Genomic DNA, 16,189 nt, shown 5'->3' on the forward strand with positions numbered 1-16,189 from the left:
CCTGGTTTCTCCTCTCCCTTTCTAGTAAACACATATGCCAGTAAACACATACCTGAAACATCAAATATATGCATTTCCAATTAAGATTGCCTCGTGGTTTCAAAATATTTGGTTGGATAGGCCATCAGTAAGTAAGGAAGGAGAACTAATATTTATTGGGTAGCTTTCATGTGCCAAGTAATTTAGGGTGCTTTACATATGCATTTTCACTTGATCATCAAAAATCGTTGATCTTATCCTTATATTAAAGATGAGGATCAGAATTTAAAATGTCACATCCTCTTTGCCCTAACCTCAACATGATCCATCAAGAAGACAATATTACTTCTCAGTTTATAGAAGTGGCAATGAGGTTCAGAAATTAGTTTCTTTGCCAAAGACACACAGATACTACATGGTGAAACTAGGCTTTGAAGGTTTCCTGTTTCTAAAGATATGTTTCTAAAAATGAAGAGTAAAAGAGAGAGTTTTTCAAATGAAATGAACTGAAGTGTGCTTATAAAAGTCTTTCAATTATTTTACAAAAGTGTCCAAATTTCCACAGTTAGCACTTGTTTTGGGTTAAGACAAAATATTTTCTAATATAGCTACTGGGACGCAGCCACATAGCACAGGGAAATCAGCTCGGTGCTTTGTGTCCACCTAGAGGGGTAGGATAGGGAGGATAGGAGGGAGATGCAAGAGGGAGGAGATATGGGGATATATGTATATGTATAGCTGATTAACTTTGTTATACAGCAGAAACTAACACACCATTGGAAACCAATTATACTCCAATAAAGATGTTAAAAAAAAAAGCATACAAATGTCCACAAGAGGTATTAATGCTTTTTTTTGATGTTAAAGTTTAAAAAAGAGAGAGAAATATACACACCTAAACATAACGGTTGGCAAAGATGGTCAGCGAATCTGGATAATCAGAAGTGGCTCAAAATGAGAATTTGGGATATATCAGTGATTCCAAAATAAAGGAGGAAGAGAGTGCCAAAGGTGAATTTCCCATCCTTTATACTTGCTAAAGATGGGTCTTTGCAGAACTGTGTACTGACAGACTCCAAAAAGCCTTTCTGATGCTGATGATATTGAAAAACATGATTTAACTACTTGCATGTATCTTTAAAGGTGAAAACACATTAATAAATTGAAAGTTTCATGAAAAACCTGTCTTTGGAATTACCTTCCTTATTTGTGTGAATACACTCAGTGAATTTATGAAGATTAATGGTAATGCAATGAACATCAAAGCACACAATGATTTGCTACTTATTATAAAAGGCTGCCGATATTTTGTACAACCAAGCAGCACAACATGCAAGAAATTCAATGAAACCTTTTGAAACAAGCCATTGAGAAAGGGAAGAGCAGATCAAGCCACACACTATCTCTAGGGACAGAGGCTTCTCTTCCATCATAAATTGATAGCTCTGGCACCCATGAAAGGCAACTGGGACACTCAGAGGACTGCATAGAGATATGACTGTCACAAAGGAAGTAGAAACAGAAGTCTGCCTCAAAGGAATGTAGTGTGTCTGAATCCTTGAGAATACAAAGACAAAACTTCCTTCCAATTAATAACTTGAGAATTCTGGATAGCTGAAAACAATACAGAAAAACCTTAAACCTTCAGGATAATTTGAAGATGTGGAATACCTTAACTTCAAAATAACTGTATTTTTTTTAATGCAACAAATCTCAGCAAAAAATCTCTCACATTCACTTCCTACTGCAAGGTTTTTTTGGCAAGTGAGTGTAGGTCTGCAAAATTGTGGGGAAAGTAGAACAGAGAGCTAATCATGGGAATAATGTTGACATAAAAGCAATGCAAGAAAGCTTAAGTCCATGCTATGTGTAAAAATAATAAACATTAAAAAGAATTGTGGTAGATCAGAATACAGTCTAACAGTATTTGGGAAAGAGACTTAAAAATGCACATGACTTGAGTCACAGTCTTCAAAATACTTAACTTCTGGGGGATTAAAAACAAGCAGAAAGAGAGAGTAACTTTGGAAATTAAGTGGTGAATATTAAAAGACATAAAAAAGGGAAATTCAGGGTCGTGTAAGACAAAGTGAACCAAATAAAATAAAATCAGAGGACACACATATCACCCCCACCACACACACACACACACACACACACACACACACACACAAATCCATTAAAGAATATGGACTTTGATACAGTTGAACAAACAAACAAACAAAAATAAGGAATCCTCTAAACTACTTTAATACTAAATAAATGAACAGGAAAAAGAAGCTAATAAAGCCATGTAGAATTATTATTTAAGAAATCAGAAAATGAGGTTTAATACACCTCAAGTGATGAAAGTCTCCATGAACAAACAACAATATATCACAAGAAATCATAAGACAGCACTCAAATTAAGTTATGTGCTCAAGCAAACATTTTGGGAGAGAGATATTGCTTTGAAACAGAAATTCAAATTGAAGAACAGAAATTAGCCAAAAAAAAAAAAAAAAGAGCTGCAGGAGAAAGAAATGAAAAAACAGTCAGCTGAACTCAGAAAAGAAATGGAAGGAAAAAATTGACCCAGAAATAAAGGCTAACTTACAAGATGCCTAGAGACAAAAAGAGTCAAAATAATATTTTAAAAGGGTTATAAGTCATTGAAGAAAACCAAGAAAACACCTGAAACAATGAAATTGACTTTAAAAAAATAAAAAGTTTCAGAGAAAATAGTGGTTAAATTTAAAGACAGGCAAAGAAGAATAAAGGTCACGTACTTGGAATCCCTAAAGAAAAAATGTAAAAGAACAATGTTACAGTACTAATATTTAAATGTATAACCCAAGAAAAGTTTTCATAAATGAAGGTCTGAATCTATAAATTGAAAGGGCCTACAGCTACATTTAAAAATTAGCCTGGAAGTATAAACTGTGGAGCGTCTATATTGTAGAGAATTATTCAGCTATTATGAAAAAGAATGAAGATGATTTTTATGAACTGATATGGAGTGAATTCAGGTTACGTACTTTCTTAACTGAAGCATAGTTGATTTATAATTTTATGTTAGTTTCAGGTGTATAAAACAGTTATTCAATGTTTTTATAGATTATGTTCCATTTAAAGTTCTTAGAAAATAATGGCTATATTTCCCTGTGCTGTACAATATATCCTTATAGTTTATTCATTTTACACATACTAGTTTGTATCTCTTAATCTCTTAGTTTGTGCCCTTTCCCCCTTTCCTCTTTCTACTGATAACCATTAGTTTGTTCTCTATGGCTGTGAAAGTTTCTGTTTTGTTATATTCATTCCTTTTATTTTTTAGATTCCACATATGTGATAACATACTGACTATAATTTTAGTGAAAAAAAACAATGTGGAAGAAAATTGTATCTATGGCCTGCTGTATTTCCTATATCCCTTTATGCAAAAGTAAACTATGGAAAAGATAAGCCATAGATTAAAGAGATTCATAACCTATGGAGTATGTGGAGGGACACGGTTGACATAAAGAATAAATGGATTAGTATAGAAGTTAGTGACTCCTCTCTGGATATGCTTTTTGTATCATTTTGACATTGAAAACAACATTAATTTTCACATAGTCAAAAAATAAATAACTAAATGGTCAAGCAAGGTTTGGGGGTATTCAAAAATGGAACAAAAAATCAAACTTTAATCCAAATAACCGGCCATACTGAAGGGGATGGGAAAAAAGAACTAACCTAAATATTTTTTTAAATATATTTTGATATATACTATAATGCCTGAGACTAAAAAGATGGGAGAAAGAAGAGGGTTCACGGTCATCCTAACGGGAGGAGAAAACCAGAGTGATGAGGTGGAATGTGCCTTGTGGACTTAAGGAAGCTGATGTCAGGGACCTGATGGCAACTGTGATTGATTCATAGAGGGAGATGAAAGTGTTTCTTATCCAGTAAGAGTGAGGAGGCTGTTGGATCCAGCTATGTGAGGTAGAAATTGAGGATGGTAAGATTCTCCACTGATGGAAAGGCTGGATCATGAAGCAAGTCCATGGGTACTTGCCAGAGCATCAGTCTATGAGAATCACCAAAAAAACCTACTATGTTAATTCAGAAATATGGTGCCAATGACCTTGCGTTTCTACTCCAGTATTTTTATACTTAACTCCTTTATGGCTAAAAAAAATTAATTAGTCCAGTCTAGTTTTTACTAAGGTAAATAGCACTTTCAAATGAAAGTACAAAAACTCTAATGCTAACCATTCTGTGCTGAGTATTTTTGCAATGCATATGGGCAAATGAGGCCTTTCTGAAACCAAAGAATGTGTGACATTGATATTTACAGGGGAAAAAATACTTATTTTATCTAAATTTCAAAACTTCTAATATGCTTCCCAAGGAGTTATCTTGTTTAGCAAACAACAACACCAACAACAAAAACAGGAGAAGAGACAATAAAGAGTAAACAGAAGATAATGTAGTATCTGCAACACTTGTTCACAGAACAAAAGAATCCTTTGCACATTTTCTAAGCCAAATTTTGAAAACTTCCCAGAGTTCCCAATCTGTAAACCAAAGTAGTAGTACTGGAAGTTTCTCACTCATTCTCTCAGGTGTCAGGAACTGTAATTTTATTTTATTTATTTATTTATTTATTTATTTGTGATACATGGGCCTGTCACTGTTGTGGCCTCTCCCGTTGTGGAGCACAGGCTTCGGACGTGCAGGCTCAGCGGCCATGGCTCACGGACCCAGTGGCTCCACGGCATGTGGGATCTTCCCCAACCGGGGCAGGAACCCGTATCCCCTGCATTGGCAGGCAGACTCTCAACCACTGCATTACCAGGGAAGCCCAATTTTATTTTATTTTTTTAACAATTCAATTTAATCTCTGCTCTGAGCCTCCTAATCCACTTGATCACAGAAAACATAGTCATATTTATTTTATGATCCAACTCATCTTTCTAGGTTTAAATTAAGTCAGTTCAGGGATTTCTTGTCTTCTGCTTAGTCTCTGGGGGGTCACCTAACCCTCAGGAGCAGGTATTTGGCCCAAAGTTCTCAGTGTTTATCCATGTTGGTATTCACTGGGGAGCCATCACCTCTTCTGGGTCTTGGACACCAACTCCCTTCAGTTGGCATTCCTGGAGACTCCCACTTCCTATCTGGTTTCTGGGCCTTCTTCCATGTTGCTTTCCAAAGTAGGCTTCCTCCATCATGACTGTGGTTCTGTATGATGTTCTCAGAGGCATGAGGAAGGTTGACTCCCTTCCTTGTCCTTTTTTGAGGTCCACAGGAAATTTAGGTACCATATTAGATATTCTTGCTCCCAGTCAATACTACAACTCAATGTCATTGTGACACAGGGACTACAGTGTAGCTCCAGCTTCCCAGAATTTCAGCCAGAAAGCAGATCCTTGTTGTCCTCTGCTCTCAGATCCTGGAACACATCATTCATATTTGTGCCTGGACTGCAAGCAAGATCATGCATATCTCAAGAACATTCATTTTAACTCTTTGTTTTCCAATTCACATTCTCTCTTTCCAGTCAGCAGGCTCAGCATCAATCCCAAAGTAGGCAAAACTGGGTCTCAAGTCACTGTCCATTCTCATTGTATATTTCAATTATAAGTAAAATGTTTGGGTTTTGTCCTCAAAAGCAGGGTTTTAAACTTCAAGTATTCTTTCTTACTAATGTTTATATTAGAAAAATTAAAACTCTGTTTCCTTTAGGTTTGCTGAGGCATTCCATTTTCTGAAACACTAAGTGGTAAAATATGACCTGATGTAGCTGAGAGCTATGGAGACAGGATAATATACAGGTAAATATGTAATTACTCACTCAGTGTGTAATATAGTGTGACAGTGCAAAAGTTTACCCTCTACACCAGTTCTTACTCTAAAATCATAATCTTATCAGTCAGGAGTTGGGTGATAACAGGCAAAATATGCACAGAGAGCCGCTTAGAGTAGGTTGGAAAAAAATAACTGCTTAAAGCCTATTCAGATTCAGATGAGTGCATTGGACAGTGATGCACAGGTTTGGTTATGATAGTGATAAACAAGGTGACAGGTAAGAGACACAAAATTGGTTAGAGTGCAAGCAGAGGCCAAGATCAGGGGACTAAAGGTAGGAAACAAGCCCTGAGGTGGAAGCTGCAGGGTCAGCCTGGAATACCAGGCATTGGGGATTGGAGAGCACAGTCAGAGCCTTGATGTTGAGTTACTGAACTGCACACTGGGCTGCTTAGGCACTCCCTGCCCAGAACCTGGATGCACCCCAAACTCTGATTCCAACTGCAATTACAATATATAATTTTACCTGATAAGGGTCTACAGATCATCAAAATATCCTCTCCAATGTCTAAGTTCTTATTGTCACATAACAAATAATATTCTTTCACAATTGAAACATTAGTTTAAAATGGAAATCCCTCTAGAAAGCACTGTGTGGCTTATTGCACACTGTTATCCATGCTGATGCTAGGAACATTCTTTACTTAAAAAATTTTTTTTAAAGACCATTTTTTGGTAACAGCTTTACTGACTTATAATTAACATGCTATACAATTTTCCCACTTAAATTATGCAAGTCAATATTTTCTAGTATATTCCGAGAGCTGTGCAACCACCACTGTCATAAATTTTAGAACATTTTCGTCACACTGAAAAAGAAACCTAGTGTCCTTTAGCGATCATCCCCAATACTCTTGTCCCCGAGCCTGAGGCAACCTCTAATCTACTTTCTGTCTCTATGGGTTTGCCTATTCTGGACAATTCAAGTAAATTATGTCATTCACTACGTGACTTCTTTCACTTAGCATAATGGTTTCAAGCTTCATCCACGATATAGCATGTATCAGTATTTCATTCCTTTATATTGTCAAGCAATATTAAATGGTATGGATATACTATACTTGATTTATTCATTCATAAAACTTTATCATGAAAACATTCAAACATGTATAAAAGGAGATATAATATAATAATGATACCCACAGACCCATTACCCAGTGTCAATGATTATTAATTCATGGCTAATTTTATTTATTCTCTCCCCATCATTTTCCATCCCTACATCATTTTAACATGTTTTTCTTTCAGAAATAGTTCCATATATACTCATAAATAGATGCATATATACAAATTGTTTTTTTAAAAACAACCACAAAATCATCACTGCACCTAAAATTTGTATTCCTTAAAATCATCAAGTACCAGCAAGTGCTAAATTTAATCTGTGTTTCTTTTTTAAAAAAAACATTTTTATTGGAGTATAATTGCTTTATAATGGAGTGTTACTTTCTGCTTTATAACAAAGTACATCAGTTATACTTATACAAATGTCCCCATATCTCTTCCCTCTTGCATCTCCCTCCCTCGCACCACCTTATCCCACCTCTCTAGGTGGTCACAAAGCACCGAGCTGATTTCCTTGTTCTATGCAGCTGTTTCCCACTAGCTGTCTATTTTACACTTGGTAGTGTATATATGTCCATGACACTCTCACACTTTGTCCAGCTTACCCTACCCCCTCTCCGTATCCTCAAGTCCATTCTCTAGTAGATCTGCGTCTTTCTTCCCATCTTGCCCTTGGTTTTTCACGACCATTTTCTTTCTTTTTTAGATTCCATATACATGTGTTAGCATATGATATTTGTTTTTCTCTTTCTGACTTACTTCACTCTGTATGACAGGCTCTAGGTCCATCTACCTCATTACAAATAATTCAATTTCATTTCTTTTTATGGCTGAGTAATATTCCATTGTATATATGTGCCATATCCTCTTTTTCCATTCATCTGTTGATGGACGCTTAGGTTGCTTCCATGTCCTAGATATTGTACGTAGAGCTGCAATGAACATTTTGGTACATGACTCTTTCTGAATTATGGTTTTCTCAGGGTACATGCCCAGTAGTGGGACTGCAGGGTCATATGGTAGTTCTATTCTTAGTTTCTTAAGGGAACTCCATACTGTTCTCCATAGTGGCTGTATCAATTTACATTCCCACCAACAGAGCAAGAGGGTTCCCTTTTCTCCACACCCTCTCCAGCATTTATTGTTTGTAGATATTTTGGTGATGGTCATTCTGACCGGTGTGAGATGATATCTCATTGTAGTTTTGCTGTGCATTTCTCTAATGATTAAAGATGTTGAGCATTCTTTCATGTGTTTGTTGGCAATCAGTATATCTTCTTTGGGGAAATGTCTATATATGCTTTCTGCCCATTTTTGGATTAGGTTGTTTGTTTTTTTGATATTGAGTTTCATGTGCTGCTTGTAAATTTTGGAGATTAATCCTTTGTCAGTTGCTTCATTTGTAAATATTTTCTCCCATTCTAAGGGTTGTCTTTTGTCTTGTTTATGGTTTCCTTTGCTGGGCAAAACTTTTAAGTTTCATTAGGTCCTGTTTATTTTTGGTTTTATTTCCATTTCTCTAGGAGGTGGGTCAAAAAGGATCTTGCTGTGATTTATGTCATAGAGTGTCCTGCCTATGTTTTCCTCTAAGAGTTTTATACAGTCAGGCCTTACATTTACGTCTTTAATACATTTTGACTTTATTTTTGTGTATGGTGTTAGAGAGTGTTCTAATCTCATTCTTTTATGTAGCTGTCCAGTTTTCCCAGCACTACTTACTGAAGAGGCAGTCTTTTCTCCACTGTATACTCTTGCCTCATTTATCAAAAATAAGGAGACCATATGTGTGTGGGTTTATCTCTGGGCTTTCTATCCTGTTCCATTGATCTATATGTCTGCTTTTGGGCCAGTACCATACTGTCTTGATTACTGTAGATTTGTAGTATAGTCTGAAGTCAGGGAGCCTTATTCCTCCAGCTCCATTTTACTTTCTCAAGATTGCTTTAGCTATTTTGCAGTCTTTTGTGTTTCCATACAAATTGTGAACTTTCTGTTCTAGTTCTGTGAAAAATAACAATGGTAGTTGATAGGGATTGCATTGAGTCTGTAGATTGTTTTGGGTAGTAGAGTCATTTTCACAATGTTGATTCTTCCAATCCAAGAACATGGTGTATCTCTCCATCTGTTTGTATCATCTTTAATTTATTTCATCAGTGTCTTATAATTTTCTACAAACAGGTCTTTTGTCTCTTTAGGTAGGTTTATTCCTAGGTATTTTATTATTTTTGTTGCAATGGTAAATGGGAGTGTTTTCTTAATTTCACTTTCAGATTTTTCATCATTAGTATACAGGAATGCGAGAGATTTCTGTGCATTAATTTTTGTAAGGTGCTACTTAACCAAATCCATTGATTAGCTCTAGTAGTTTTCTGGTAGCATCTTTAGGATTCTCTGTGTATAGTACCATATCATCTGCAAACAGTGACAGCTTTACTTCTTCTTTTCCGATTTGGATTCCTTTTATTTCTTTTTCTTCTCTGATTGTTGTGGCTAAAACTTCCAAAAATATGTTGCATAAGAGTGGTAAGAGTGGGCAACCTTGTCTTGTTCCTGATCTTAGTGGAAATGGTTTCAGTTTTTCACCATTGAGGATGATGCTGGCTGTGGATTTGTTATATGTGGCCTTTATTATGTTGAGGAAAGTTCCCTTTATGCCTACTTTCTAGAGGGTTTTTATCTTAAAGGGGTGTTGAATTTTATTGAAACCTTTCTCTGCATCTATTGAGATGATCATATGTTTTTTCCCCTTCAATTTGTTATTATGGTGTATCACATTGATTGATTTGCGTATATTGAAGAATCCTTGCATTCCCGGGATAAACCCCACCTGATCATGGTGTATGATGTTTTTAATGTGGTGTCAGACTCTGTTTGCCAGTATTTTTTGTTTTGTTTTGTTTGTTTTCGTTTTTTTTTTTCTTTCTGAGGTATGCAGGCCTCTCGCTGTTGTGGCCTCTCCCGTTGCGGCGCACAGGCTCCGGACGCGCAGGCTCAGCGGCCATGTCTCATGGACCCAGCTGCTCCACGGCATGTGGGATCTTCCCGGACTGGGGCATGAACCTGTGTCCCCTGCATCGGCAGGTGCACTCTTAACCACTGCGCCACCAGGGAAACCCTGTTTGCTAGTATTTTGTTGAGGATTTTTGTATCTATATTCATCAGTGATATTGGCCTGTAGTTTTCTTTCTTTGTAACGTCTTTGTATGGTTTTGGTATCAGGGTGATGGTGGCCTCATAGAATGAGTTTGGGAGTGTTCCTCCCTCTGATATATTCTGGAAGATTTTGAGAAGGGTGAGTGTTAACTCTTCTCTAAATGTTTGATACAATTCGCCTGTGAAGCCATCTGGTCCTCGGCTTTTATTGTTGGAAGATTTTTAATCACATTTTCAATTTCAGTGTTTGTGATTGGTCTGTTCATATTTTCTATTTCTTCCTGGTTCAGTCTCAGAAGCATTGTGCATTTCTAAGAATTTGTCCATTTCTTCCAGGTTGTCCATTTTATTGTCATATAGTTGCTTGTAGTAATCTCTCATGATCCTTTGTATTTCTGCAGTACCAGTTGTTACTTCTCCTTTTTCATTTCTAATTCTATTGATTTGAGTCTAGTCCCTTTTTTTCTTCATGAGTCTGGCTAATTGTTTATCCATTTTGCTTATCTTCTCAAAGAACCAGCACTTAGTTTTACTGATCTTTGTTATAATATCCTTAATTTCTTTTTAATTTATTTCTGGTCTGATCTTTATGATTTCTTTCCTTCTGCTAACTTTGGGGATTTCTTGTTCCTCTTTCTCTAATTGCTTTAGGTGTAAAGTTAGGTTCTTTATTTGAGATGTTTCTTGTTTCTTAAGGTAGGATTGTATTGCTATAAACTTCCCTTTTAGAACTGCTTTTGCTGCATCCCATAGGTTTTGTGTTGTCGTGTTTTCATTATCATTTGTTTCTAGGTATTTTTTGATTTCCTCTTTGATTTCTTCCATGATTTCTTGGTTATTAAGTAGTGTATTGTTTAGCCTCCATGTGTTTGTATTTTTTACAGATTTTTTCCTGTAATTGATATCTGGTCTCATAGCATTGCAGTCGGAAAAGATACTTGATACAATTTTAATTTTCTTAAAATTACCAAGGCTTGATTTGTGACCCAAGATATGATCTATCCTAGTGAAGGTTCCATTAGCACTTGAGAAGAATGTTTATTCTGTTGTTCTGGATGGAATGTCCTATAAATATCAATTAATTCCATCATGTTTAATATATCATTTAAAGCTTGTGTTTCCTTATTTATTTTCATTTTGGATGATGTGTCCATGGATGAATGTGTGGTGTTAAAGTCCCCTACAATGATTGTGTTACTGTTGATTTCCCCTTTTATGGCTGTTAGTATATGCCTTATGTATTGAGGCGCTCCTATGTTTGGTGCATAAATATTTGTAATCGTTATGTATTCTTGGATTGATCCCTTGATCATTATGTACTGTCCTTCTTTGTTTAATGCAATAGTCTTTATTTTAAAGTCCATTTTGTCTGATATGAGAATTGCTACTCCAGCTTTCTTTTGATTTCCATTTGCATGGAATATCTTTTTCCATCCTCTCACTTTCAGTCTGTATGTGTCCCTATGACAGCATATACACGGGTCTTCTTTTTGTATCCATTCAGCCAGTCTATGTCTTTTCAGTCGACCTTTTAATTCTTTTATTTTTAAGGTAATAATCAATATGTATGTTCCTATTTCCATTTTCATAATTGTTTCGGTTTGTTATTGTGGGTCTTTTCCTTCTCTTGTGTTTCCTGTCTAGAGAAGTTCCTTTAACATTTGTTGTAAAGCTGGTTTGGTGGTGCTGAGTTCTCTTAGCTTTTGTTTGTCTGTGATTTTAACTTCTCTGTCAAATCTGAATGAGATCCTTGCTGGGTAGAGTAATCTCGGTTGTAGGTTTTTCTCCTTCATCACTTTAAACATCTTGCCACTCGGTTCTGGCTTGCAGTGTTTCTGTTCAAAGATCAGGTGTTAACCTTATGGGGATTCCCTTGTGTGTTATTTGTTGTTTTTCCCTTGTTGTTTTTAATATTTTTTCTTTGTATTTAATTTTTGATAGTTTGATTAATACATGTCTTAGCGTGTTTCTCCTTGGATTTATCCTGTATGGGACTCTCTGTGATTCCTGGACTTGATTAACTATTTCCTTTCCTATATTAGGCACTTTTTCAACTATAATCTCTTCAAATATTTTCTCTGTACCTTTCTTTACTCTTCTTCTTCTGGAACTCTTATAATTCAAATATTGGTGTGTTTAATGTTGTCCCAGAGGTCTCTGAGAGTGTCCTCAATTATCTTCATTATTTTTTCTTTATTCTGCTCTGCAGTAATTATCTTCCAGGTCACTTATCCATTATTCTGCCTCAGTTATTCTGCTATTGTTCCCTGTAGAGAACTTTTCATTTCATTTGTGTTGTTCATCACTGTTTGTTTGCTCTTTAGTTCTTCTAGGTCCTTTTATAACGTTTCTTGTATTTTCATTCTATTTCCTGGATTTTGGATCATCTTTACTATCATTATTCTGAATTCTTTTTCAGGTAGACTGCCTATTTCTTCTTCATTTTTTAGGTCTGGTGGGGTTTTGCCTTGTTCCTTCATCTACTGTGTGTTTCTCTGTCTTCTCATTTGGCTTAGCTTATGTGTTTGTGGTTTCCTTTTTGCAGGCTGCAGGTTCGTACTTCCCACTGTTTGTGGTGTCTGTCCCCAGTGTCTAATGTTGGTTCAGTGTGTTGTGTAGGTTTCCTGGTGGAGGGGCCTATTTCCTGTGCTCTTATGAATGAGGCTGGACCTTGTCTTTCTAGTGGGCAGGTCCACAACTGGTGGTGTGTTTTGGGGTGTCTGTGGCATTACTATGATTTTAGGCAGCCTCTCTGCTAATGGATGAGGTTGTGTTCCTGTCTTTTTCCTGTCTTGGCATACAGTGTCCAGCACTGTAGCTTGCTGGTCATTGAGTGTATCTGGGCCTTGGCGTTGAGATGGAGATCTCTGGGAGACTTTCACCATTTGATATTATGTGGAGCTGGGAGGTCTTTTGTGGACAAGTGTCCTGAAGTTGGCTCTCCCACCTCAGAGGCATAGCCCTGATGCCTGGCTGGAGCACAAAGAGCCTCTCATCCACATGGCTCAGAATAAAAGGGAGAAAAAAAAGAAAGAAATGAGAAGAGTATAAAGTAAAATAACATAAAGTAACATAAAATGAAGTAAAATAACACAATGTTATTAAAATAAAAAGTAAAAATAATTTTAAAATATATTTTAAATAATAAAACAAAAGAAAGAAAGAAGAGAGCAACTAAGCAAAAAAACAAATCAACCAATGATAACAAATGCTAAAAACTATACTTAAAAAAAGAAACATACAATAAAACAGGACAGACAGAACCCTAGGACAAATAGTAAAAGCAAAGCTATACAGACAAAATCACACAGAGAAACATACACATACACACTCCCAAAAAGAGAAAAAGGGAAAAAAATATATATGTATATCGTTGCTCTCAAAGTCCATCTTCTCAATTTGGGATGATTCATTGTCTATTCAGGCATTCTACAGATACAGGATACATCAAGTTGATTGTGGGGATTTAATCAGTTGCTCCTGAGGTTACTGGGAGAGATTTTCCTTTCCCTGCTTTGTCGCACAGCTCCTGGGGTTCAGCTTTGGATTTGGACCCACCTCTGTATGTAGGTTGCCCAAGGGTGTCTGTTCTTCACTCAGAAAGGATGGGGTTAAAGGAGCAGCTGATTTGGGGGCTCTGGCTCACTCAGGCTGTGGGAAGGAGGTGTACAGATGCAGGGCAAGCCTGTGACACCAGAGGCCACTGTGACATTGCACCAGCCAGAGGCACATCCTGTGTTCTCTTGGGGAAGTTGTCTCTGGATCACAGAACCCTGGCAGTGGGGGGCTGCACAGGCTCCCAGGAAGGGAGTTGTGGATAGTGACCTGTGCTTGCACACAGGATTCTTGATGGATGCAGCAGCAACCTTAGCATCTCATGCCCATCTCTGGGGTCCACACTGATAGCCACTGCTTGTGCCCATCTCTGGAGCTCCTTTAAGCGGTGCTCTTAATCCCCTCTCCTTGCACACAAGGAGACAAAAGGCAGGAAAATGTCTCTTACCTCTTTGGCAGTTCCAGACTTTTTCCTGGATTCCCTCCAGGCCCGCCATTGTGCACTAGTTCCTTTCAGGCTGTGTTCATGCAGCCAAACCCAGTCCTCTCCCTGGCATCCGACCTCTGAAGCCTTAGCCTCAGCTCACAGCCCCAACCCACCCTGGCAAGTGAGCAGACAAGCCTCTCAGGCTGGTGAGTGCTGGTCAACACTGATCCTCTATGTAGGAATCTTTCCATTTTGCCCTTTGCATCCATATTGCTGTGCTTTCCTCCATGTCTCCGAAGCTTACCCACTGCCCCTCCCCAGTATCCACCAGTGATGGGGTTTCCTAGTGTGCGGAAACTTTTCCTCCTTCCCAGCCCCCTCCCAGAGGTGAAGGTCCTGTCCTTATTCTTTTGTCTCTGATTTTTCTTTTTTCTTTTGCCTTACCGTGATACATGGGGAGTTTCTTGCCTTTTGAGAAATCTGAGGTTTTCTGCCAGCATTCAGTAGGTGTTCGGTAGGAGTATTTCCACATGTACATGTATTTCTGATGTATTTGTGGGGAGAAAGGTGATCTCCACATCTTACTCTTCTGCCATCTTGAAGTTCCCTCGTATGGATTATTTAATTTCTCCATTTTAATTGACTAAAGGTGATTGTTTCTGACTGGCTCCCTGCTGTCTGCCCACTGCCCCTCTATTTGTGTTTCTTTATATTTGGTTTATTTGAATTAGGATCTAAAATAGATCTCTCAAGTTCCTTGAATCTTTCTTTTTCATGGAAGTTCCTTCCTCCTTTTTTTTGTCTTTATAATCTATCTGTTGAAGAAACCAAGAAATATGCCCTACAGCATTACCCTGTTCTGAATTTTGAGGATTGCATCCTTGTAGTGTTTGTTATGCTGTTATTTCCATTGTATCCATAAATTGGAAGTCGAGGCAGAGCCTTTATCAAATACAGACAGGATACTTTGACAAGAATTCTTCATATGCATGGTGTTTATTGCATCAGGGGGCACATAAAGTTTGTTTTTCTTTCCTTTTTTTAAGATTTTGATGTTAAAATTGACCAGGGGTTTAGGTGCTGTTAACCCTACACGTTAGTTATAAACTTCCCAAATATGTGACAAACATATGACTAGTGTTGAATGTTCCTGAGATTTTGTGGCTATTTGTTACAATATCTGGGGGTATATCTGACTCTTTTGTTAAAACAGTACATAAGGGTAACCAAATAATTGATTAGGGAACGTTTTTCTTTATAAAACTATTCAAACTAAAAAGTAAAAAGTGAATGTTAGAATTAGATATTTACCATTTTGGAATCCCTAATGAAATTGTGTACCTAGGTAGTAATCAACAATGGCTGACAAAATACTAAGTGTAAATCTAGTAGGCTGAGGTGGCTCTAATGATTTTTTACCTGGTGTGTTACATGCTCCATGTGTATTTCATCTTCTTCTTTGGACCAGCAGGCTAGTTGGGGCATGTTTTACTCATGGTCATGTCCCATGTGCAAGGAGATAAGATATACATGTGAGGTCTCTTAACACCTCTGTTCAAAACTGGTACTTTGTTGCCCTTCCCCCAGATCCATTCATCACATTGCTTAAGGCAAAATCAGAGGGTGGGGAGGTACATCCTGACTTTAACTGGGGGAAATTGCTGTTACAAACAATACTTCAATCTACCACAGTGTTACAAATGTTTTCCTTACTTTATTTACTAGTCTCCAGAATAATGGACTGATTTCCTAAGATCTTTCTAGGGTGAATAATAACTTTTGATACTATCATTGCCAAATCATAGATTTAACAGTATTTTATATATCCAATTCATTTTAGTTATTTGTATGTCCAATTCATTTTTTTTTATTCAAATTGTCCCTTCTGACACAACCTCAGAGTCTTTGATATCTTCTTTGTTTTCTGGTATGAAAATATATCCCAGTTCATAATACACATTTTCTGTCACAGATCTGAAATCTAGAACCCTATTTTCTTTTAATGGGAATGGTTATTTTGAGAATATTATGTGAGTTCTAGATGTGCTCATTTCTAATGGCTTTTTTATTGTTTCCAGCCCTTTTAAATAGGTAGGAAAATATGTTTTAAAAACATATATATATATATAGTATGAGTATTTCCAATTCAAACTTTACATTACAGGTTTCTACTTAACT

The sequence above is a fragment of the Monodon monoceros genome, unplaced genomic scaffold, assembly GCF_005190385.1.
Source record: "Monodon monoceros isolate NGI ecotype Baffin Bay Population unplaced genomic scaffold, NGI_Narwhal_1 Super_Scaffold_1, whole genome shotgun sequence".
NCBI lineage: Eukaryota > Metazoa > Chordata > Mammalia > Artiodactyla > Monodontidae > Monodon > Monodon monoceros.